The 25,638-nt window shown below is 37.9% G+C and overlaps 1 protein-coding gene and 1 long non-coding RNA gene across 11 annotated transcripts in view; one reads left to right on the top strand and one right to left on the bottom strand.

Moving 5' to 3' along the window:
• The window catches only part of LOC120479474 (uncharacterized), a 372,503-nt gene that overhangs the window by 80,546 nt on the left and 266,319 nt on the right, over nucleotides 1-25,638 (top strand). For all 10 annotated transcript variants that reach the window (XR_016145528.1, XR_016145524.1, XR_016145525.1 and 7 more), the window contains exon 3: nucleotides 15,862-15,979. The gene's annotated coding sequence lies outside the window, so the exon portion shown is untranslated. The remainder of the gene's footprint in view (nucleotides 1-15,861; nucleotides 15,980-25,638) is intronic.
• LOC120479475 (uncharacterized) lies at nucleotides 9,050-10,364 on the bottom strand. The gene is made up of 3 exons (XR_005622933.2): nucleotides 10,202-10,364; nucleotides 9,504-9,631; nucleotides 9,050-9,278 (listed from the first exon to the last, which is right to left on the bottom strand). It is a non-coding gene; the product is annotated as an uncharacterized LOC120479475 (long non-coding RNA).

Here is a 25,638-nt window from a genome sequence, read left to right as displayed (position 1 = left end):
CCCTTCGGGATATGTTCCCAGTGTACCTTGGTAATCCTGTGTCAAAGTCGGATCCCCAAAAAAAAAAAAAAAAAAGAGGTAAGGCTCGGGGGTTCAGTCTTTCGCAGGGCACTGGAAGACAGCTTGAAGATGGCGTGATGGCACAGACCCCCAATCTCCGTCACTTCTGACGTAACTCGAAGTGACTACGATAGGGAACGTCTCGGTTACGTATGTAACCCTCGTTCCCTGAGTAGGGAACGGAGACGTTACGTCTCCCTGCCACTTCTGCTGTATCGCTGGGTAGAGGCCGAGTTCAGTCTTGGCTCCTCAGCGAAGACATACTGCGGTTGCGTTCACTTCCTCCTTTTATACTCACGGAGTAGGGCGGAGTACGCTATGCAAATTTCCGCAGCCCCAAGGCATTGCATGCCATTGGCTCGTGTTTTAATACTCGAAGAGGATTGGCTTTCTATGCGAAACCCCCAATCTCCGTCACTTCTGACGTAACGTCTCCGTTCCCTACTCAGGGAACGAGGGTTACATACGTAACCGAGACGTTTTCTTTCACATGCTTTTGCAACAGGACGAGCTGCGCTATGAAACCCATTCATTTCAATGGCTTACGCCGTGCGAGGACGTTTTGTTGCTTCGTCGACCAAAGCGCAAGCGGATCTAGCTAGACGGTAAACAAAACAACTCGTTTGGGCTTGTGAGCCGGCCAAATAGTTGGTTAATGTTAGGTTTTGAGTGGATGGTCACAAATGATCATCCAAAATGGATGCCAGTAAGATTCTGAATGGAAAGTTTACTTTTAAAAAGTTGCCAAATGGTTCTATTGATAAGACCAAAGTGATCTGTGTGTTTTGTCGTTGTGAACTGAGCTATCATCACCGCAGCACGTCCAGTCTGAAATACCGCTTGATGATGGCCACACGCACATGCACACACACACAATGCTCTGCCCCCTCGTCAATATCTCGTCATCTTTTCAATAAAACAAAACAAAAACAAAAAACAAACAAAAAAAAAAACATTTGTACAAAGCAAGCTGATCCACTTTTCCATGTTGATAAGAGCATTAAAATGGAATAATAATAATAATAATAATGGGACAAAAAGAAATCAAGAGACATTTAGAATAGATAAAAACATGTGATTAATTGCGATTAATCACAAATTAACTATTGATGCGATTAATCGCGATTAAATATTTTAATCGTTTGACAGCATGAATGGCCAATTATTAGTGCGTGTGTGTGAAAGTGAATGGAAGTGAAAGTGAATGAAAGTGAAGCGGATCATGTAATATTTTATTTTTATGAACTAAATTAATATGAAATATATGAACAATTCTTTTAAGTTCATGGATTGCATGTTTCTGAAGATGAAACCCTACTGCCCCAAAAGACCCGTCCACATTCACGCGATGACTACTTCTAACCTTCGTCTTTGAAAGTCAATTGTGCCTATATTGTTCATGACCCATGTTCAGTTTTAATGATGTATCTCTTTACCGTAACGCTAGTGTGTTTAATGGTAATACTCTGTTTCCATGGCGGTTATTTATAGATCATGTCAGGATGGTAATAGATGTAAAGCGTTGTTAATGTGTTGCTAATGAAATCTGGACACCGGCAAGTCTACGAAATGATATAATTCAGACTGCAGTTGCTGCAGAGCGGATGGGTGTTTCGGAGTCGTAATTCAAAAAGCGAAGCAGGGTTCAGCGATTAGGTGTTGGACTAATTTGCTACAAAATAAGTCAATGAGTTTTCAGTGTCTTGGGCCAGCGTGAGCGGGAACGGCTGATTGCATTAGTGCTATAGAGAGCAGGGCTCATAAATATATTTATTAAGCTTGATATTTCAGGAGCAGTGGAGACAGATGTTATCTCCACAGACAATGTGTCATTAATCTCCTCAGAAGTGCGGAGTTTATGTAGAGAGCAGTGATAACACATTGAAGGACTGAGAGAGAGACTTATATGCGCTGACTCTGGTGGGAAGCACAGCAAGGCCTCAAATTTTCATGAATTTATTGAACCACAAACTCAGAGATAATCAAAGATAATCATTTCTCAGATGGGGTGGCTCTGTGTGGGTTTATAGTCAGTAGAAGCAATCAATAGGAAACGCTTACGGAAACAGCGGTTTGGGGGAAAAAAGATAAATGGGAAAGGGAAAAAAACAGAGATGGCTTAACATAAAGTGCAGAATACATCAACTGAACTAAATATTGCTCAGTTCGGTCACATGATGTCTAAAGGATTAAATTGGGATCAGAGGTGTGTTGAGTTTTCTAAATTGTTCTGTTTTTTTTTTTATTTTTTTTTTATTGGCCCTTCTTCTGGCTTGGATGTCTTATATCAGAAGCAACATAGTTTAAAGCAATAAAAACACTTTTTATTTGAGCTTATGCATCTTCAAAAGATTTAGTTTTACATGTCCTCCTTACATCATCTTTTATATTATAGTATATACAGATATACTATAAATATATACATCAGGATCTTATATAAATAATGATGTTGGACTTAGCAACAGAACATATTTAGTCTATAAGAGCACTTGGCTGGAGCACTGTCTCTTTAGAGGTGCATGTCATTATGCATTCAAATTCCTTACTTGAAATTGACTTATATTATGGATTTTATTATTTATTCTATAGTATATTTTAATAGAAGTTGTCCGAAATTGTCCATCTTTCATACTATATGATGTTTCCACTTGATAACGTAGTATAGCTAGCTCTATGATATTGCCTATTTGCCAGATATCAGCTTTAATGTGATAATAAGTAATCTAAAATAGATTTGTTTTGCCAAATGTACATGTGGTGTGTCAGGAGTTTCACCACAGCAGTTATTCTTCATACATTGAAGTCATAGTTCATACTGTCTCTTCACTTTAAATAACATTATTATTTTTTTTTTTACTCATTTGTCCATTCACTTTGACAGAAGTGCAAAACCTTAAATGTATTTTTTTTTTTTTTTTCAATGTCTGTGTATGTGTTTTCTTCTATATCTGAGTGTGGCACAGAGACACAGGACTGAGTGCCATCTTATTGCTTCCTTGAGCTTCTTTGAGAAAAAATCCTCCTGATTCTTTCCACCCAGTCCCTCAGGCTAGACTTCTATATAGAGCAGATGTTCCCTACAAAAGGCCATGAATGTTTAATCATTTGTGTTATTGATGCAGGTTTTGTTTGTTAGTTTGTGTGTGTGTTGGTGTGTGAGTGTAATGTGAGTGTCGGGAGTGGAGGGTGTTATATGAAGGAGATAAACCTCTTCTAAATCCAACCCAAGCAGGACAGACTTGTAGAGGAAAGACATTATTAGATGTCATGTCTGTGCCAGCCCTCCATATCCTCAGTGCATTTCATCCCGGCACATCTCAGAGTGGCGCGGACACACTCGTGATCCTTTGTTTTTACACTGCTGTATCTGTGTTATCCTCTCAAAATTGTACTGCATGAATGCTGTGATTTGGAAATAATCCTGGATTCTGGAACAGCCGTTCACTAGCCAATCACAAATTCACCTCACAATTTATTGAATCGAAAATGGCATAAAAACAAAAATGTAAGGGTACAAATGGAGATAAAATTCATTTAAAAGACCTATTCATTTTAGTTGTTTTCTAAATTATGTTCATGACATCTTCGAGTGTACACTTGTTGGGTTTGTTGTTTAAATTTCCCTTAATTTAACTTAAAAAGTTCAGTTGTTGTCTTAAAGTACAATCAAATTAGCTGTACAAGTCATTTCGACTTCGTGTCTAGTTTAATCTTGTATAACTTAAAGCAATAAGTAGAAATTGGTGAAATTAGTTTGGTGTTTTACAGTATTTTCTTATAACTGCACAAATGTAGCCTTAGACTATTTACAAATACAAACATAGAAAAATGTACTGTTTATAAGGTGTATCCAAAAATGTATCCTCTCTGCTGGTAAAATATAATATGCAGTTGTCCTTCCAATTTAAACAATCAATCATGTGAGCGTCAAACATAATTCGCAAATCACTGTGTTCTAATTGTAAGTGTCAAACTTGTGTTCAGACATTATTTTATATAGCAGTGTATTGCAGTTTGAAATGCACATGTTGAATAGACATGGCTATCAGAGATAATTTAATTGGACTAATTTGGTAACACCCAGTCTTCAATTAGATGGGTCTGATTTACCCCAAACCACATTTGAAGATAAGTCCCTCATAACGTTCACAGACACATGGAAGCCACCCCTAAACATTTTAGCGGATGCTCTGTTCTGCTGAAACGATACCCTGCTGTTCTTTATCGGTGTGGGAAGCAACCGCCAAGGTAGGATTCTCTGCTGCTCCCCGCTCATCAGGGATGGCAGACCTGCTTGGTTTCAAAACTGAATTTTTATTCAAATAAAAAGTGGTACGTTAGTATTTGAACTGACGGCTGAAGCTGATAATTAGCCTGCATGGAGTCAGCTTTGATTGGCGTTGTAATTGGATTGTCATTGGGCTGAAAACCTATTATCTTTGGCTCATGCCCCATGAAATTTGTTGGAAAAACTTTGCTGCCAGTCATCCGAGCGGCCATCTTGGGCTTGCAAATGAGGTTTAAAGGGAGGGAGATTGGTACTGCTGGGAGGCTCACTTGACTGCGTCCCTCCACACAATTCCATTGGTATTGATTAATGATATTAACTTTGCAGGTATCTGTTCCAGCATGCTGTGTTATTGGCCATTGCTTTGGACTGCTGCTGGTAGAGGAGGAAAGATGAGAAGAGAGGGAACGTGTGAGGTAGTGGAATAATGAGAAAGGAGAGGAAAAAGGAGGGAGAGCGTCAAACTGCGGCCGTCTTTTCATTTGCATTAATGTATATGGAGAATATACGTCTTGTAGCAGTGGGTGTTGTTCGCTTATAGTGGGTATCAAAGCGATTGTTGGAGTGGGAATTGAGTTGTGTCTTAACATACAGTGTTGCCATTTACTCACACACACACAAACAATGTCATGTAGCGGAGTTTTTAGCGTGACCCACAAAGCTTGAAAATGCATCAAACAAAACAGATTTGCAATTTTGTGTGTGTTTGTTGGTGGCTGTGAGTTTAAAAGGTGTGACAGCATTCCCATGTGCCTCACACATACACAAACGTGCCCTAAAACAATAGGCTGCAGTCATGACGCCTTCCTCAGGTGTGCGTGGGTGTGTGATTGGCTCTCTGCCCTTTCTGTGTTTTCTCACTTCACATGCAGATGGCACTGATACATATATTCACACCCATAAGTCCTTGCGCTCAGCCGTCCCAGCCCCCGGGACTGCTGCCGCCGCATCCGTGTGAGCGTTACTATCGTACAGGAGATGTGCAGAGAATGACGCCCTACGGTGAAGAATATTATTTTCCGTAAAGTTGAGAGGGAGCTCAGCATGTTGGAATGTGTTGGGAGGTGAACGGATAGCAGATCCCCCAGTAGATCCCATAAAAACGTACTACATTTAATAACTGCAGTAAATATACGCATAAGCAATAACATTATGTGGTTATATACCAGTGTGTAAACCTGCATCTTTTTTAGTAAGCAGCCACTATCCAGTGGCTAATATGTTAAAACTACACTCTGACTATTTAAATGAAAGAGATCCCCCAAAAATGAAAAATATGTCATCATTTACTGAGGGGTGGAACAATATGGATCGACGCATCGATCAATCCTCTAACAATACGATGCATCGATGCCACACGTAAAATCTTGATATGAGGTACCTTTATTTTGACTCTGTTCACGTCCTCATGTAACGTCCATCTATGCATTCCCATTTCTGTTTACTCACCATATTGTCTGCCGTTGTGTCTAACCGTTAATTTTAATTAAAAAATAATAACGTTAATTTTCGCAGGTGAAATAGACGAATGGCAAGATTGACTGAACCCTAAACACTTTTTGTCACAAAAGCCTGTATTGTCCACCATCAAGGCATTGTAAGTTTATGTTTTCAACCCTTGCTGTTTTTGAACACAACCCAATAAATCAGTTTTAGCGAATCAGCACACAGTATTCAGGTCAGGTGACAAGGCTGCTAAAGTCACTTTGAAAAGATGTCTGAGAGGAGTTATTTAAACTTACTTGATGAACTTGTGATATCTTCTTCGGGTTTATAACCTTGATAAAGCAGCATGTTTACATATTACAGCTGTAATACAGTAATTCAGCGAATGTTTTCACGGAAACATTGTGTGCTAAGCGTTTGAATGTGCATGTGTGTAATCAAATGTTGGCGACACCATAGGTCACATTGCATATACTAGGGGAGTTTGGGAAAGAAACTGAAGCCATTCACCTTATTGGAAGTCAGTATACCATCAGAATGATAATGAAACTGATATTTCAAGGTAAAATAAAATTCCATACAGTTGGTTTAATGTGTTAATAGACCTTAGTCAGGTTGGATGCCATATGTAATGAAATGCAGACGAAAACAAGACTGTTAGGGATAGACATACAATCTTTTCCATGCACACACTATATAAAGGTCTTAGATCAGTGGTTCTTAACTGGTTTGGCCATGTGACCCACGTTTTACCATGTCATTAATCCACAACACGCATTTTTTTAGGAATTGTTCATACACACACACACACACAAGTACTGTCTCACTTTACACAACATACACATAAATTGTAAAAATATGTACCGATGAATAAACAGTAGGCCTATACGGTATGGCTATTAAGGGTGTGCTCACACTTGGCATGTTTGTTTTGATTAAAACGAACCCTGGTGCGATTTATTTTGTTAGTGTGATTCATTTGAGCCTGAGTGTGAACGCTGTCATCCGAACCCTGATGCATACCAAACAAGTCGACCGAGACCGCTGAAAAGATGGGTCTCGGCCCGCCTCCAAACGAACTCTGATTCTGTTTTTAATGAATTATGAATGCCACATGCACCAAAGACATGTAAACAAACCAAAAACAGGAATATGAAACCCTAAAAAGGACAGAATGCTCTCGCACACCTGTTTTTTTTCTCATGATAGTCATGATGTTGCCCATCATAGGTCGGTACAGGCATCAGCATCGCGTATCCTCGTTCAGATCTTTGTTTGTATATGTGACGGAGGAATTTTGACTTCTGACTCCTGTTTTGACTCCTACAACACTAGAATCAATTGAACACAGTTTAGGCCTACTTCTATCCTTCACAGCCTTGTTTTATTCATTTCACAAATTGGCACTTCCCTAACTAAGGTTTATGTATTATACAGTGCATCTTAGGCTTATTTCTGCTTATGTTTTATGAAATTCACAGCAGAGTGTGAAAATTGAGATACTTTGTGATAGATAATTTGCTAGTTGAACTTACACACAAGGGAGCTGATCATAATTGAGCGCATTGGTTTGTGTATTCGCTTGCAAACATGGACACACTGTGATATGACATTTTTGAAACTGAGAGCAGTACATGGCAGTCTGTAACCTCTTTATGCGAGCACTGTTGATCAGCCCATTCCAACTGTCATCTTATTTGCATGCGATGGACGCATCATTATTCACTACATTTGATGTCCACAAAACACATTAGAACTGTTTCCTTGAGCAAAATATTAAGGACCCGCCGTAGCAGACATCATTTGTGTACCCAAATTGTAAAATGTAAATTGATATGTAAGAAAATGGCCCATTAACTTTTTCATTAATGGTTATAATGCATTTTGAGTGTCATCTGTGCAGAGAGAGCACATGTTCATTTGAGACGGGAACTGGGTAGCTCACACAAACACACTTTCGCTCACAGATATTTATTTATTTATTTATTTATTTATTAATTTCTCTGCCCGCTGTGAAATCATGTGTCTGTGTTTATGGTGTTACTATTAATCAAATCAAGTCAGCAATATGTTCAGTAGCACTCTCTGTAAAACACTTTTTTTTTATATACAAAATATTATACAGAGGTTTTGAATGCTTCAGATATTCATAATATTTTATCATGCTTTTTGTTTTCTATCATACATAGGTTTGCCAATCAAGAACCAATTTTTGTTTACAACAGGTTGCATTGTTAATAATATTTTTAAATGACATTTGTCGCTGTGGCACTGAATTTACAGGTGCTTCCTCAAAAGTACAAAACAATCATTCATGTAATGTTTAAGATATTGTAAGCATTATGTCGTTTAATCAGATGAACAAGAATCATTAAATTCCTAAAGAATAGCATTTCTTGTTATATTTTATTTTCATAAATACAAGTTTTATTTCAAAATATTTAATCATACTGTACGTGTAAAGTTCACTTTTAGACTCTGCTGTCAGTGTAAGTAGTTGTTATACATTATAATGCTCATAATACGCCTTATTCACGGCAGCGCCATCTTTGATTTTTAATGAGAATGAAAGCGAGGCTGTGAGGGATAGACTTGCATCTCTTCAATGGGCTGTACTGTTATTTAATGTGTTTTCGGATTGTTCTGCTCATGAAACACTGGAAAAATATCTTTCCAAGAAATTACAGTTGACAAAAGACTCCCGACAATGTAAGTTGTGGAAAATTGTAAGTAATCTAGGAGCTTTATTCAGCTTTTTACAGCAGATGCCATTGGAAACACAGTAAGACTATCCCTCACAGCCTCACATTCATACCTGTCATGGCGCTGCTCTGAATAAGGTCTATACTTGATTCATTGTCACAAATAAAATGGCTGATAATGTTTTAATGCACTATACTTGAAAATATATAGTTTATTATAGGTAACCGAGGTTACAATCATTTCTGAAAACATCCACGTGATTATATGATTACTGGTAACTTTTTTTGATAGACAGACAGGTGCATGGATGGATGGATGGATGGATGGATGGACGGATAGATGGGTAGATAGTCAGATCTGCTAAGGTGTTAAATGTGATTTTTCACAAGTTTGTGCATCAAAACCACTCCTTTCCTGGTAAAAAAAATCAAAACTTGATTTTCAAAAGTCTACGGATTTGCAACAGCTGCAACAGCCAAACATGTCAGTCTTTGAGTAATATGCAATTTAATGAGAGAGAGAGAGAGAGAGAGAGAGAGAGAGAGAGAGAGAGAGAGAGAGAGCTCTGTGTTCATTTCCTATGTTTCGCCTTCACTCTTTCTGCTATTTAGACACATTTACCTGCTGTAATAGATCTTATATACACAGGTGCATTGTATAGCCTTAATTCCACCCCTTATCCAGGTTTGAGCACATTTAACACAAGTGATTAACACACTTTGATGTTTGAAGAGGATCTCTAACTGTGACCAGTTCTGTTGTGAGTCCACCTCTGTCCTTGCTGTGGAAGAGAGGATTATTTTTAGTACAAAGCAAATCACGGTTCACTGAAGTATGATGACGACATAATGGCCGCTGTGCCGAGGCGTTTTGGTTGGCTGCCTACAGTGGATTTAATGATCTGTTCTCATGCTAATACGTGCATATATGGCACATCCATTGATATGCCTTTTGTTGGTGTGAGTCTTTGGTGTGTCTAGTGCAAAAATGCGAGCGACTACAATACCTAAACAAAACAACTTTTCTGAGACCGCCGTGAGAGGCTGAGTTACTGTTGGCGTAGCAACCGTCACAGCTCGTCCCCACCACCACCCCAGTCGAAAATGATCGATTTTCTTTAATTTTCTTCTGCATCTTCCACCAGAGAAGGAGAAGGGAGGGAGAGGCAAAAAAAAAATGAATAAATAAAAAAGAGGAGGCTATCTGTAACCTATCCCTTCATCCTGGCATGAGCTATTCAATCCTGTCTATTAGATTTACTGGAGAGGAGCAAGACATTAACACATGCACACAGGAAAAAAAAGAGAGAAGGAAAACACTGCCACAGATAATGTGGATGTTTCATGCATAATCTCTAATATGAGAAATGTATTAATAGGGAAATTATTGTGCATTCAATTATTTTGAAATGGCTGGCTGAGATGTTGTGATTTGGCGGTGTCCTGATAGCAGTGGCGCAGCAGGGAGCGCGTGAGTGATGAATAACTTAATCTCCTAATCCGAAAATGGGCAGCGATCAACAGTACAATAAAATGAAAACACCGAAGAATGACAGATGAGAGCTGGGGAAAGATGAGGAAATAAGAAATAGATAAACAAATAGAACAATAAAGCAGACGGTTTTAAAGCGGCATAATTCTGTCACATTCATTAAAGCCAGAGAGCAAAATAAAACAATGCGAGATGGAGTGGAAGAAACATTACCTTTAATGTGGGTATCGTGTGGCGCGTTTGATGAGCTGCGCTGGCACGGCTCCGTGTCCGCTGTATTCAGTGTGAGTCTGAAGGAAATCAACTTGGGATCTTTAATCAACCTGAAAAAAGCCAAGCTTTATGGAACACAACTAGATCCCTGTCTGTCAGTATGTACAGCTTGTACAGTGTGCTGATGAAACTGAGTGTGTAATGTGTACTGTTCAAAACCTACCCCTAACTGTTCAAAAGTTAGGGGTAGGTACGTTTTTTTTTTTGTTTTTCTTTTACACAGCAAGGGTGCACTAAACTGATCAAAAAAGGTAACTGTTATAGGGCCCTATTTTAACGATCTGAAACGCAAGTGTCAAAGCGCAAGTAACTTTGTGGGCGGGTCCCGGCGCTTTTGCTATTTTCCCGGCGGGATTGAATGCCTCTTGTGCCTGGCGCAAATCTAAAAGAGGTTGGTCTGAAGTAGCTTCATTATTCATAGGTGTGGTTTTGGCGTAACATGAAATAAACCAATCAGAGCGCCATCCAACATACCCTTTAAGAGCAGGTACGCATGTTGCATGACAGATTGTTATTTTAACGGCGGGTTTACCAGGCGCGCGCCAGGAGCGTTCACAGCCGAGGAGACCGACGTTCTTGTCAGGGCAGTGAAAGACAGAGAAGTGACGTTGTATGGGGACGGGAGAAACCCTCGCACATCAGCGTCGGTTAAACATTATATACGTATGTGTCTTGCCACTATTGGGCAAACAGGTCTGATCCTTTAGTACTACAATTAGCCTTAAAAAATGGATAATAAGGTTTTTTTATCTACATGTAAAGCACAATGATTTCCCTCATGTTTTAATATTTTTCCTTGTTATAATGTATGATTTGGAAAAAAAATAAAACTGCTGCATTTGTGTTGATGAGAGAATCAAAGTGTATGCGCGCTGTGCACCCACGACATTATAGCCATGCATGCGTGCTTAAAATAGCATTATGAACAACGCTCAATGCGCCACTGACTTTAGACCAGTTTTTTTCTGGTCAGTGGCGCAATTGTTTTCTGGAAGTGTAAAATACCACCAGGGAATGTTTGCGCCGAAACACGCCTCCTTTTTGCGCCGATCCGCCGAGGGAGCGCAAGATCATTTCCTAGTTTACTGACGTGCATCTGTGGAGGGAAAAATCCTGCTTTGCGCGCGTGCAAAATAGGAATGAGACATGCCTTTGTGTCAAGTCATTTGTGCCGGGTGCAAGATAGAGCCCATAAAGTTAATGTTACCACCATATCTATATATATAGATATATATATGGGCCAGAAGGCGCCTCCTAGTGGTCTAACCCTAACCCTACCCCAGACCTGAACCTACCCATATCCGAAGCGTGTTATATTGACGCTAAAGGGTGCCATGTGTTTTGGATGTATATGCATTGTCACTATATGACGCCCTAGGATGAGAATACGTTGATGTGTGTATATATATATATATATATATATATATATATATATGCACATATACATACACAAACACTCACCTAAAGGATTATTAGGAACATTTGTTCAATTTCTCATCAATGCAATTATCTAAACAACCAATCACATGACAGTTGATTCAATGCATTTAGGGGTGTGGTCCTGGTCAAGACAATCTCCTGAACTACAAACTGAATGTCAGAATGGGAAAGAAAGGTGATTTATGCAATTTGGAGCGTGGCAATGACGGTTTGGTCTGAGTATTTCACAATCTTCTCAGTTACTGGGATTTTCACACACAACCATTTCTAGGATTTACAAAGAATGGTGTGAAAAGGGAAAAACATCCAGTATACAGCAGTCCTGTGGGCGAAAATGCCTTGTTGATGCAAACAAAAATGGTGCTATTGCTCCTAGTGCTCTCTCGTCCTTCACTGTCGCTTTTAACTTATTTATTTTTTCATCAGATACCATCTATATTGAAATTAAATGAAAGCACATGAAAGATTGGTCCACAAACGGTAGCTCAGGTAGTCAAAAACATATGAGAAGCGTTAGGAAACTCAGCATTCATATTCATTTACATTTACATGGGATTAGATGTCTCAGCAGACCATTGAGTTAGCCGAAAAACAGTCATTTTTAATGTGTAAAATAGTAAAAGCAGTAAAATTTTAATTTGTGAAGGTAATTTGCTCTGGAATTTTCACTGAGGTTGTGTGAGAAAAACAGAGACATGGCAGATTTGGACGGGATTCAATCCACAAAGTACCCCTGTGAAACACAAACTCCTTGGAAACTAGTCTCGTCTGAATAGGGCTTAAGCCTGTGAAACACAAATGTCTCAAACTTCCTCCATTAAAACTAGTCCCATCCGAATAGGGCTTTTTTTATCAATTTTTTTTTTTTTTTTTGGGAGTATGTTCATGCTAATAAATGATGTTTATAAAATGCTCTGGTCTTGCAGTGCATGTGCCGCTTTTCAAGTGCATACCCACAGTTAAATGTGTGCAGGTCATTTGTATGTTGTCAGTGTGTTTGTGTTGTCCTCTGGGCTGAAATAGCATCTGTTTGGCCCTGTTATGTGTATCTGTACAAGGAGCCAGTGTCCAACCGTGCCCTGAGAGACTGAAGAATGGTGTCATCAGAAGGTCGAGCGTCTCTCTCTCTCTCTCAATTATATTTTAGTGTGCCATGACACAACTTTACATGTATTGTCAAAGCATTTGCAGCTTAGCATGCAAATTGTTCAAAGTGGATGTTACCTACCAGAATAAAGCAAGATTGGATGTGATTTAGAAAAAAAAAAAAAAAAATCTAAATTGGTAGTTCTTTTTTGGTTTACATTATCCAATAGCCAGTGCTATAGCTGTCAATGAATAAAGTTGTTTTGGTAGAAAACCTCATTAATTCAAGATTTTATTGAAAATTAAATTGAAGAAATTAAAATTTGATGATGATCTCTTTCTGCCAGAAAATGCTCGCCCACTTTTTTTTTTTTTTTTTTTTTTTTGCACTGATGTTCGCAAGAAGTGCTTTACGAAATATTTTTTTATTGAATATGTCTTTTATTGTGTATTTTTTTTTTTCTGAATGTTTGGTATATTGCTGTGCATTCTTTTAGTTTCACTAGATCCACATATGAAGTATTTGTTGGAAGTAATATCAGGCTATTTTACAGTGTTTTCCATGAAGATTCTTGTTTAAACATAACTTAAATCATAGAAGTGATCACCTGTTTCGTGATAATCACGTAGCACAACACCATCTGCAAAATGTCACAACAAACCATTATTTTGTCTCTGATGTGATGGTACGTGTGTTTAATTGATAACACTGAAATGTCTTTGCCTATGGCCTTTTTTGTCTAAACATTTTTGTCAAGACACAAGGCATTACAAGTGTTAGAGGAGGAGTTTGATGTGCATGTGTGTAAGGGTGTGGAGGCTTGTGTTAGTGTGTTGAGGGTCCATGCGAGGGCTGAATGACAGGCAGCAGACGGGCAGGTCAGGTAGCATGTGGTGTATGGCAGGTACGTTTCCTGTGTCTAAACAGAAGCGTGTATAAGTGTAGCCCTGGCCCTCTCTGACAGTAAGACACCACGCAGCTGCTGGCTTGATTGAGACATCTGTATAAAGCAGATGGAGTTTGAGAAAGAACTGGGTTTGATGTCTTTCACTGACATTTAAACGACAAAGCACTGTGTTTACTCAGCTGACGCTGGACAGGAGACCACTGTAAGATTGACTGCTGGACCTTGACTGACTAGGACTGCTGACGGTCTCAAAAATCCCATTTGTTTCATTAAGTTTGTCTTGCTTCATGTAATCATAACTACATCCCACCAATCATAGCAAGAGCAGACTTTCAAAAAGTTTAGCATTTTTTTACTGAAAACTAGCTTTCTAATGTACAGTAGTGTTTACTCATCTTTTCACCCATTTATTTTATGTAACACGATGTAGTTATTTTTGCATTGAATTTTGAATAAGGTTTTTATTAGGGCTGTCAAACGATTAATCGCGATTAATCCAAAATAAAAGTTTGTGTTTACATGTGGGTGCACTGTGTATAATTATTTTTATATATTTAAATACATACACATGTTTGTATATATTTAAGAAATATTTTCATGTATATACTGTAAATAGATTTATATATAATTTATATTATACATAAATATAAATATAAATATTTTATATATAAATAATATTTTTCTTATATATATATATATATATATATATATATATATATATACACACACACAAAATAATTATACAGTGCACCCACTATTATATTATGTAAACACAAACATTTATTTTGGATGCGATTAATCGTTTGACAGCCCTAGTTTTTATGATATCAACATTTTTTATGTAACCATTTTCAATATCACAAAAAAAAAAAAAAAAAAAAAATACTAAAAGAAAAAAAAAAACCTCAAGCTTTCTGAAGACAAGTAACTGGTGATAAAGAAAGAACAAATAAACTAATTAGTCATATAGGAAAACAATACAATAGATCATAGAAATAGACCTGAAAAACTTCAAGCACTTACTGCATTTATTGTAATTAAATAAACAAATGTATAGCCTTCACTGTGTAAATTAAATATTAAATATACATATATTGTTTTTAAAGTTACAAATGTGATTCAATTAAGAGCACTGTGAGATTTTCCCTTTTTTGATTAACATTAATGACACAGATGACAGCTGTATATGTGGATGCTGTCACTTTAAGACCGACTGCACGGATCCAATATACTTGTGCGTTTTCTTTTTTAATGGTTTATATTCACTTAAGACATGACTGTGTTTACTTGCAAAAACGGTCATTTTGACACATTAGTGTTAACTGTTGAGGCCCATTTAGGCAGCAAAACTAATTTAGTTCAGTACTCGCGTGCTCTATGATTAGCGGCTTCAAATGCGTGCGTCTCTCAGTGCTCAGAAACTATCTCTCTGGCAGCGTTCGCATAGCGAAATGAGTTGTCTTTCGCTGCTTACATCAACAGTTTAAAATCGAAGTCAATGCTTAAAAACTCACGGAAATGATAAGCTTTCCTGACCAAGTGCTGCCTGCATAACAAGGTCACGTAAGCATAACCGTGCATATTCAGCCATATTGAAATTACCATAATTTCGAGGTTTCAACTTGTAAAAAGTGTTCATGTATTTGTAGAGCTCAATTACAACTTGTAAGATGGGACTTTAGAGCTCCTTCCTACTTGTACTATGTGACCGCTGGGGATTCATTTAGGTGTTGATTGTGTTGCCATAGAAACACATAATTCCCTGTCCGAGTACATGAACAGTTACGACTGGTGCTGTCATATCGAGCCTACAATAATTATGACAATTATGAAATCTGTAAGTTGACAAATTCCTACCGGTTAATTGTGTCTACCTATATCACCCACCCATAATGCAGAATTCATTTAAATGTGTTAAACGGAGGCAGCTGCAAATACACTCATGTGGCTGATAGATTAATCATATGAAATACAGAAATGTTAACTAGTAGTGGATATCATTTAGCATTGTCATTTATATTATTAATAGTCACCACACAACTGAAAAAAAAACAAAAAAAAAACAGATGGCTATTTTAAAATGGATATTTTTTTTTCCTCAGTTCTTGCATTTCCATTGGTAAACATAAGAGATGTCTTTCAAAAACATTTTTTTTTTTTTTTTAGGTTTTAGGTCTTTCCAAGAACCCTGTGAAACCTGCTTAAAAACTCCCCGGTGTACAGATCCCGATGTACTGGATAAACAAGTACAAAACTTGCCGATATCCTCACCATAATTGCCCAGGTGTGTATTTGTGTCCTCTGTGTTTGTAATTATATATATATATATATACTGTTTAGGATGAGTGTGATTTGTCAAATTCTTGTGAGAGTCTCTCTCTCGTTCTCTCTCTCTCTCTCTCTCTCTCTCTCTCTCTCTCTCTCTCTCTCTCTCTCTCTCTCTCTCTCTCTCTCTCTATCTCTCTCAGTGCTGCTGTAAATAAATAAAAGATAGGTTCTGGTTATACAGCAGGTCTCAGATGTGTAAAAGCCACAACTCTTCTATATCAGATCTGGATTTGTCTCTCTCACCAGGGAGTGCAAACTCACAGTTGCAGCCTTCCTAAACATAAACACTCTTCCTCAATTTTCCTCCCTCTTTGTCCTTTTTTTTATCCCTCTGCCTTATTAATGTCCATTCCTTGCTGTGTTGGCCTAGCAGGCCTGTGATTTCTAATGAAGACCCCCGGGCAGCACTTAAACTTTAAAACGTCTATTATTAGGATCACTAAAACACCATTTGTTGACCTTGTGGAAATATAGAAACGTACCTCTTTCTTGATATCTCAACACTTCTTCCAACACAAGAACTGAGAGCTGGTGTGGATTGGCGAGCAACCTAATGTCCGACGACCGAGCTTGCTTTTGGTTGCCATAGCATTGGGATTATTAAGAGATCCAGTGGCTGCCTAGCTGGTTCCTCTTTTATGATTCTCAGACTGAATAAAAATTTAAAAGGCCATTAAACACCATTACCCCCTCCATCGCAGGTGTCACTGCCAGCGATGCAGAGTGAAGTAGCTTATTTTTCTATTAGGTGGAGAGAGAAAGAGAGAGAGAAAGAGGCCGATTGTAAGACCAGTGCAAATGAATCTTTGCTCTAGAATGGCCAAGCGGTCAGACTCTAATTAGCCTGCCCTGCTCCTCTTTATCTAATGGGGCTTTGAGCGCTGAAAAGGGTAAGCCTTTCTAAACACCCAAATGGCTTATATTAGTCTTGCTTGGCTCAATGGGAGTTTGACCATCCTTGAGTGTGTGAAGGGCAAATGGGGGTTTTGAGTCTAAACTTGAGAGAGAACGACCACCGTGAATGACTAGCAGCATGGATGGTGATTTGAGATATTTGCCTTTGTGAACCCTAGGGTTGCGCTGGTGCTGGAAAAATACCCGTATATGTTATATTTTAAATGGTACGATATCATGATTACAACCATTTCAGTAATCGATATGCTGCTGTTCACGAAGTTCACCTATGTGGCAATGTTATCCAAACTGATCGTGAAACCAGAAAATTTGACAACAGAGAAACACAATGGATGGATCAAACAGATAAGACTAACTCTACACAATAATTGTGGTGTTAATATAAAATAAGAGAATATCACGAGTAACCAAATAATGTTTATGCTCTCGTGTGTATTTGTGTTAGTGCTCTGTGAAGAGTATTTCTATTGACAACCTGCTTTTTCAGTGTTAAGCATTGCAGCCTATCACTGACATGTATCGGTTGAGCACATGAACATAATAGCCAATCAGATGAGTTTATATAGTTCTTAATCCACTAAAAATCGCTGAAAATTGTGGAGTTTGTTCAGAGAAAGCTGTTTGTTAAGTTCAGCCAAAGCACGTTCACGAATACTTAACAACATGATGTCAATAAGAGATTTATTGTGCAGTGTTGTCAGATTGTGCTCTGTTATTTTTTCAGGCTACCTAATTGCCTAATTATGGTATCAATACCGAGATAGTAGATACTGGTATCGTACTGAAGCCAAACTTGTGGTATCGATCCAACCCTTTTCTTCATGTTAATATTAATTCGATAAATAGGTTATTATTTTGAAGAGTGCCTAATTAATTGCAGTCTGAATTTCAGAGTGCACATCTTTGGTGTAAATTTAAATGTTGGTTCAGTTGATAAGAAGAATAGCAAGTTCACACCATATATCTTCAGAATTGTTGCTTAAGTTCACACAGCTTGATTAATTTGGTTCAATATTGTATTGTATTGTATTGCACACCTCCTTTTCCCGTGCCGGAGACTTTCGTAACTTTTCGAAGTTCGAATAGTTAGCATCCTAACTTTATTTCCTTTGATTAACTGCTCATCAGTGAGACCCGTGTTCTCGTTGACGCAGGTGAGCAATAGGACCTGCAGAGTTAGCTGGATGTCTCGTTCTTTTGGCTTCAGCCTGGAAAAGTGCTGATCGTGGAAGAGGTGCTGGAGGAGCTCTCTCTTGGGCAGATGGTGGGAAGACAGGGGGAGTAGTCACCCTGCTGCTTAGCCAACAGGGACACACACACAGACGCATTCACATACGGCACACCCACACAGGAAACATTAGAACTACGATTTGTCATAGTCTTTCATTTCGACGGAGGAGTTCTTTTGTTGTTGGAAATAAGCCGTGTTTATTATTATCTCCCTCTGAGTCAGTACGTTTAGGAGTTCAGCAGACACCTCTTACGATGGTGACAGACCGCTCTTCTTTATCTGACTGTCCACAAGCTATTCATGAAGAGTTACTCTCAAACTGGCCATCAAAGTTTTCTTGTTTATTTTGACAGCTTTAATGCTTCCAAGACAAAAGAAGTAAACCACACATCTTGCATAGCAGGACTTGACGATAAGGATTGCTTTTTAGTGATAGACTGATATATCAAACAGGCTGATACTCAAGGTGATATTTCGATTTGCTTTTTTATGACATACTTTACTTTCTAGATAATATCACTGGAAAAACAAAATAGTTTGGACGTATTTTTTGTTTTGTTTGTTTTGCTGGCCTAGTTGGTCACATAAAGACACATACAGTGTGTGTTACATTAAAACAGTAACATTTTCATATAAATTAATTAAAATAGACATAATTAATTGAGTACTGTGAACACAACAATCTACACTAGCAGTAGCTAAACATTTGCTGGCATAAAAAGCTTGCCAACTTATGTAAATGACCAAATGGCCCCGAACTTTCTCACACTGGCCCTTATCCTCATAATTGAGCTCTGCCTAGAGAGAACTGCTTCTTGACAACAAACAGAGAGGGATGCAGATTGTGGCTGTCTTGTCTGTTAGACTGGTGGTATCAGGAGGGGCGTCTTCATATTTGAGATCCCTGTAGCTAAGCTTACGAGTTTTGACTCCGTTCCACGTAAACCCACCATGCTGTTCGACACTATCCATCCGCTCCCATATGGTAAAACTGGGCTCCGGCTTTGTCAGGTTCCAGGTTTTTTTTTCTCTTTTTGTCAGCCTTAAAAACAGACAAACACAGTGAGAGGTGGGCTAATTACCACAGGCCTTCCTGTAATTACTCTTCCAGAGCAGCAGACAGGTTGGGTACAGACAGATCTGCTGTCTCTCTTACATGCTTATCTGCTGCTCACCAGACAGCTCACAAGTTCTATGTGGATTTGAGGTTCAGCTTGTCCAATAAGTTGAGAGTCAGGAGTTGTCAAACATGGTTATGGTGACATTCCGGTCTTCACAGTCTTGTGTGCCAGTGATTGGCCATGGTTTTTATAGTAGTAGTAGTTAGTAGCACTTAGTTTAAAAAAAGAAGTTCAAGTCCCTTATAGCTAATTCCTCAGAAAATGCTTTTAGAGTTTCTTCAGGAGGAAAGTAATGCGAGAATGTCCTGAAATTGTGTCCTTTGTAAAGGTTATGGGCAGTACTTTGAACAATAACTGTCAGCACTGGGTTTAAGAAGTATTTGAGTCATTAAGCTGCGATGGCATAGCCATTCATCGGCTGATAGTAATGAAGAATGCTTGGAGTTATTTGTATCTGCATGTAAACTGTTTTGTTAAAAGTAGGTGAGTTTTGCTAGCCTGATACATTTATGTATCCCATAGGGAACACTGGCCCACTAAGATGCCATGGTTGCTCTACATAATTATAATGGGAAGGTCCTTGTAAACTCATTAATATTTTTTTTGTGAATTTAAATCATATTGTCACTGCCGTCATACTTGACTGAGATCAGTCAGTCTATTCAATACAATGACAATCCATAGTGACAGTTTATTTATTTTAAGCTCCAAATATGAACAAAAAGTAGTCCATATGTAAGGAACAGACCTGATATTTAAGTTGCTATTCACTTAAAATTACACCGCCAGTGATCTGTTACTCGAGGACTGCTGTCCCATTTGAGCTGTAACAACTGGTTCTTTGAAGAATTAGTGCAATTTGTGAAGTAATATTTTCTGTTTAAATTCTGAACCATAACTGGTTCTTTAAAAAAATATGGTTACATATTTTAACTCACTGACTCAATGATCAGAACCTCAGTAAATAGCTCACTGGAGGGGAAAATTATTAGTAAATGACATCATTTTTTGTCTATTTCGCGCACAAAGATATTGTGTGGCTTCAGAAGACTTAGAATGTAGATAGTTGTAGGAGTTATTTTTATGTTGCTTTTTTGTGTTATTTGATATTTTTAGAGATCAACTGATGTGGTCACTCTGAATTAAAGTTAAATGGAGTTAAACTGTTAAGGTTCTTTAAAAATGTTGCAATATAAGGATTTGCCTCTGTAAATCGGACGGTTATCTCAGTAATTTATGGAGAATTGTGTTCTGATGGCCACTTTTAGAATGCATGAATGTGCCAAATCCAGAAACAGTCTGTGTGCACTGTTATCGCACTACTGAAGAGTGAATATAGTTAATGTTTCTTGGTGTCTGTGTGTATTCTCTGGACCTTTGCTCTCTAACTTGATTTAAAGCTAGACATACCTAGTCTTATGTCAGGCACAGGTTACATTCCTCCGATTAAAATAACACTTCAGCCGCTCCCAACGCGGACAGTGTGCTCTCTTTTTCTCTCACTTTCTCCTTTAATTTCTCCTGAAAGCTAGCTGCCCATGCCAAAGGCCAATGTACAGTCTGAGCTTTTGAGCACATGCTTTATGGGATGCGTCAGTTTGTTGTGCAGAGAGGTTTTCTAAGGGATTATTGTGGCCTAAAGTAAGTTGCCCTTTCATTAACCTCAGCTGGTGATTTTTAGCTTTAATACAAAACAAATGCTTAATCTGGCCCGCACAAACACAGCTGAGCCACTGTATTACTGTCTGATATTGCTTTGGGTTCCCACTCACCATTTCACTAATTAAGCTCCGAGCTCAACCTCAAGTCCTGCTGTACTCTATCGTCATTTTAAATTTATTTTGATTGATTTGTGTCAGCCTTAACTATGCTCTGTGCTAGATCAATAAATAAAGATCAATACTGTAATGTTTTCATCAGAACTGTTATTAAAAAATAGATTGGCTATAAAGAGAACTGAATCACTGATGGCACTGATGCTTGCAATGCATGCCAACTTTGAATTTAATTGAACTACGTCGAAGTCTTGGAGATTAGTTGCGGGAACGCTTGCAGACGGCATGAGATCGCTAGGTATTTACTCAAAAAAAACCCCAGCTCAGTATTGAGTAATGATGCTGACCGTTGAGAATCACATTGTGTCCTAACCAGCAGCATACTGATGACTCCGCTCATAGAACTCGCATTATAATTACTGGCTAGCCAATAGAGTTCATGTGGTCGTAAGTAATGTGATGACACGCTGTAAATTACAGTCCAGATGAATGGAGTTGACCAGCTGTAAAATGTTAAAACAGTAAAACACTGCATGAAAGCTGGAGTTGTGTCTTTGCCAGCAAAGATGATGGCTTGCGGTCTTGAGTCATGCGTACGCGTGTGCGTAATACGAGTTTGTCGGCTGGTGCGTATGACTAAAAATGTTTCCACAAAGTCTCGTCAGGCTGAGAGATCCCAGTCTGGCCTTTTAATAAGAGCCGTTGAAATACGTCACGAGTCCATCGATGTTATTGTGCTTGGTTTTAGCCACAGGATGTTTGTTCGCTGGAGATCTCCTCCTCTGTCAACCACCCTAAAGGCCCCCCTTTCTTACCCACGAGGGGAGGTTGGGCGGCAGCTTGGACTCTGCCCGATTCTCGCTCTAGCCAGCTGGGTGTCAGGCAGAGGGGGGACAGCTGAGGCTCCGGCCCAGCCAGGGCCCGCAGGGATCTCGGGGTTAGCACAACAGAGGCCCCGGTCCCGTGCCTTCCTTTAATAGCCCCAGTTTGACCCCGCCTCGCCACACACACCGCTTCCATCGCAGGCGTATGATTAATGGCCTAGTTTTTCTCTGGCTGGCTTACCGTATGACATCCATACACACACACTTACGCACACACAACCACTGCACAGTTTCACTGCTTATTCTGTCTTTGTGTGTCTGTAGAATAATAAGCCTTTTTTTTGTTTTGGATGGCATTGGAACCTGGTATACCGGTCAATGATGTGACATTTTTGTCCTTTCTATTAATTTATTTACAAATGCATTGAAATGTAATTATACGATACATGCAAATAATAATTTATTATATTTGTAAAAAAAAAAAAAAAAAAAAAGACAAAAAAAACCTTTGAATTTAAATTTGAAAACCTTTTCCAAGACAAATTATTGTGTAGGATTGAAGCAATTCTGTGATAGTGAAGTTTCAGAAGTTTGTTTTTATGTGTATATATATATATATATATATATATATATATATATATATATATATAAAGTGCATATATTTCTAAATAATATTTTTTAACCTAATTTTACACCACATAAATTACACATTTGTAACTTGCATAACGAGTACATTTCTAACATTTCTAAAAACAACTATAGATTTTCTTTATCATGGAAACTCTCATGTCATTGACCCAAACAATTACTTTTAGGTTACTTTATTTCCCTAAAGAGTGTGCGTTCATGTGCACTGGTCGATATACAAATTGCATCTGTGTGCATGTGAGCTTGAGGTGGCCACACAAGCTCATAAGTCCAATGACCACAATGAACTTGGTTAAACCCGAGCAACCTCATCAAACCTGGAAAGCCCCAAGCCTGGCCCGCCACAGGATTAGCATGCTATTAAAGTTATTTTGTACATCAGGAGAGGACATTGAGTGCTTGCATCCTAACTGACACCTGTGTGTTTTGTTGAGAGAATAAAAAAATAAAAAAAACGTCTACACAGGAGATCTTCATGTGATGCCAGTGTTTGTCTACAAAAGGCATATTATGTGTGTTTAATGGGTGTGGGTGAAATTCAGGCATTCCATTTTGTGTTTTTCTTTTCAAGTAAGTAGAATAGATACTTGAATTTGAGTTAACACATTAAAAGCTTTAAGTTAAACTCGGCTTTGTCATCATGACTAACAGACATGGTATCAAAACATGGTTAATCACTGAATCTAATTTTAGTGCATGCTTGAGATGCTACATATGGCTGCAGTCAGTCCTTATTTTTTCATGATGATAGATGTCCTTCAAAGTCATTAAAGACTGTTGTAATAAATCTTCATGTGAACAGTGACATTCTTGCTCAGTCCTGAATGAGAATCGTAACAATTCCCGTTTCAACTCTTATTCCAGTGTCCAGCTATTCTTTAGTACTCTTGAGGAAGCCCCCACAACCCTCGAGTGGTAGATCTTTTTTTTTGTTTGTTTTTTTGTTTGTTGTTTTAATATTTGGTTATTTTGGTTCAAATGCACTATAAAAAATATTGTTGGTTTAACTTTAAATTTTGAGTTCATTGAAATTAAAAATTTAAGTTAATACAACAAAGGAGTTTTAAAAAATAGAAACTCGAAATATTAGTATTATAAATAGTTAGTATTATTTTAGTTTTTACTGTGTAGATTTTCAGTTCGGAAAAAAAAAAATCAAATGATCTTTCAAAATCATTTTAAGATCACTTTTTATCAATGTTAAAAACAGTGTAAGCTGCTTTTTGGGGAAATCATGATACACTATCATTCAAAAGAACGAGGTAAGTTACATTTAAGAAAAATAAATAAAAAATAAAAGAATACATTTATTTAGCAAAGACATTAAATTGATAAAAAAGACTTTAAAGATGTTTATGAAATTAATAAATATTGCAAAAAAGTTCTATTTATAATAAATGCTGTTCTTTTGAACTTTCTATTCACCAAAGAATCCTGAAATTCCACAAAAATATTAAGCAGAACGACTGTGTTTAATATTAATAACAATAAGACACGTTTCTTTGGCACCAAATCAGCAATTAGAATGATTGTTGAATGATCATGTGACTGAAGACCGAAGAGTTATGATTCTGAAAATTCAGCTTTGCCATCACAGGAATAAATTACATTTTAAAATATATTACAACAAAATTTGTTAATATTTCATAATATTACTATATTTTTTTTTACTCTATTTTCGATCAAATAAATGAACCCTCGGTGAGATTAAGAGACTACTTTTAAAACTATTAATACACACTTTACACACAATACACAAGTTTCCAAACTTTTGACCGGTACTGTATTTAAAAATAAATCAGCTAATTCATATGATGGAAGATGTTTCTAATACCCCAAGTCTGATACCATTTCTTTCCCCAGTCTCTGTGGGCTCCATGTTCAATCATAGAGGATCCACATGCACAACCAAGTCATGGTTTATTTGTGTGCAGATTCCCATGCTATATCCATGTTCATGTTGTCCTTTGGAATCTCTTATTGACCTTATTCCCAGCAATCTTGACGAAGCTCAATGCACCCGCTTGTTCTTTACAATACTCAAAGCATGGATATTTCATGTTGGGGGGGAAAGGGCATTGGATCCTCTTTCTATAATTTTTTTTACTCTCTGTGCTAAAGCTTTTAACCAGAGGGATTCATTTCATCCTTGGTATCTGGAGTAGTAACAACATCAGAAGAGGTCAGAAAACCACTGCTGATTTGACAGTGGCATGAGACGAGAAAGGGGGCTTGGTCCACAGTTTTAGGTGCTGGCTATATACCTCATTTGCGATTGCTGTGTGCGCTTAGCAGTTGATCGGTCTGTTCAGAAGAGGTGTGATACACCGTGTGTCCACTTGGCCAGACCTTGGCCATGCATTCAAACGCAGAGGTTAAACTGGCGGTAGCTTTCGGAGACACAAGTGGACGGCTTTAGTGCATTTTGTTGTAATTGTGTCCCAGTTGTCTTGTCAGAAATCAATTCAAGTTGGGAGCTGGCTAGCACAGGGAGGTCAAGGATTCCGCAGCCTAAATATTTTATCTGTACTACACGTCTGGAGCTTTTAAAGATGCACGCTGGACTGTTTTCCCCATTTCTCTTCCGCCCAGGTCAGGGCCAGGTTAAAATCAATTATAATCAATTATTAAGGTTACTGTGTATCTGGTGGATGCTAAAGAGAGTGGTGTGGAGAAGACCAGGCCTCGCTGAAGTAACAACATTTTATTTATTTTTTTTCTGTATGTGCCATTGGCTACTTGCTGCAATAAAGAAGTGGCAAGAGTTTAGTTTTTCTACATATAAATGTTATATAAAGGTCTATGCACATATTATTAATGTCATACGGATGGTTGTAACATGTCTAATATTAAAACAAATATATATAGGACAACAAAATTAATTAGAGGTAGAAAAAAAATCAAACATTTTGATTTTGGACTATAATTTGATTTGCAGTCAAATTAATGAATGTTACAAATAAAATAGAAATATCATATTTGAGCAGACGAAGAGAGTTACTTATGTAACTTCTACTGGACCCACAAAGAAAACCAATCGTAAAAGTGTTTTCTTTTTTATTGACATCTAATTTTTGTATGCATTTATTAAATATTATTTT

This window comes from Pimephales promelas, chromosome 11 (assembly GCF_988280905.1).
Source record: "Pimephales promelas chromosome 11, fPimPro1.hap1.1, whole genome shotgun sequence".
NCBI lineage: Eukaryota > Metazoa > Chordata > Actinopteri > Cypriniformes > Leuciscidae > Pimephales > Pimephales promelas.
The sequence above is the reverse complement of the archived record's forward strand: the minus strand, read 5'-3'. Positions and strand labels throughout refer to the sequence as shown.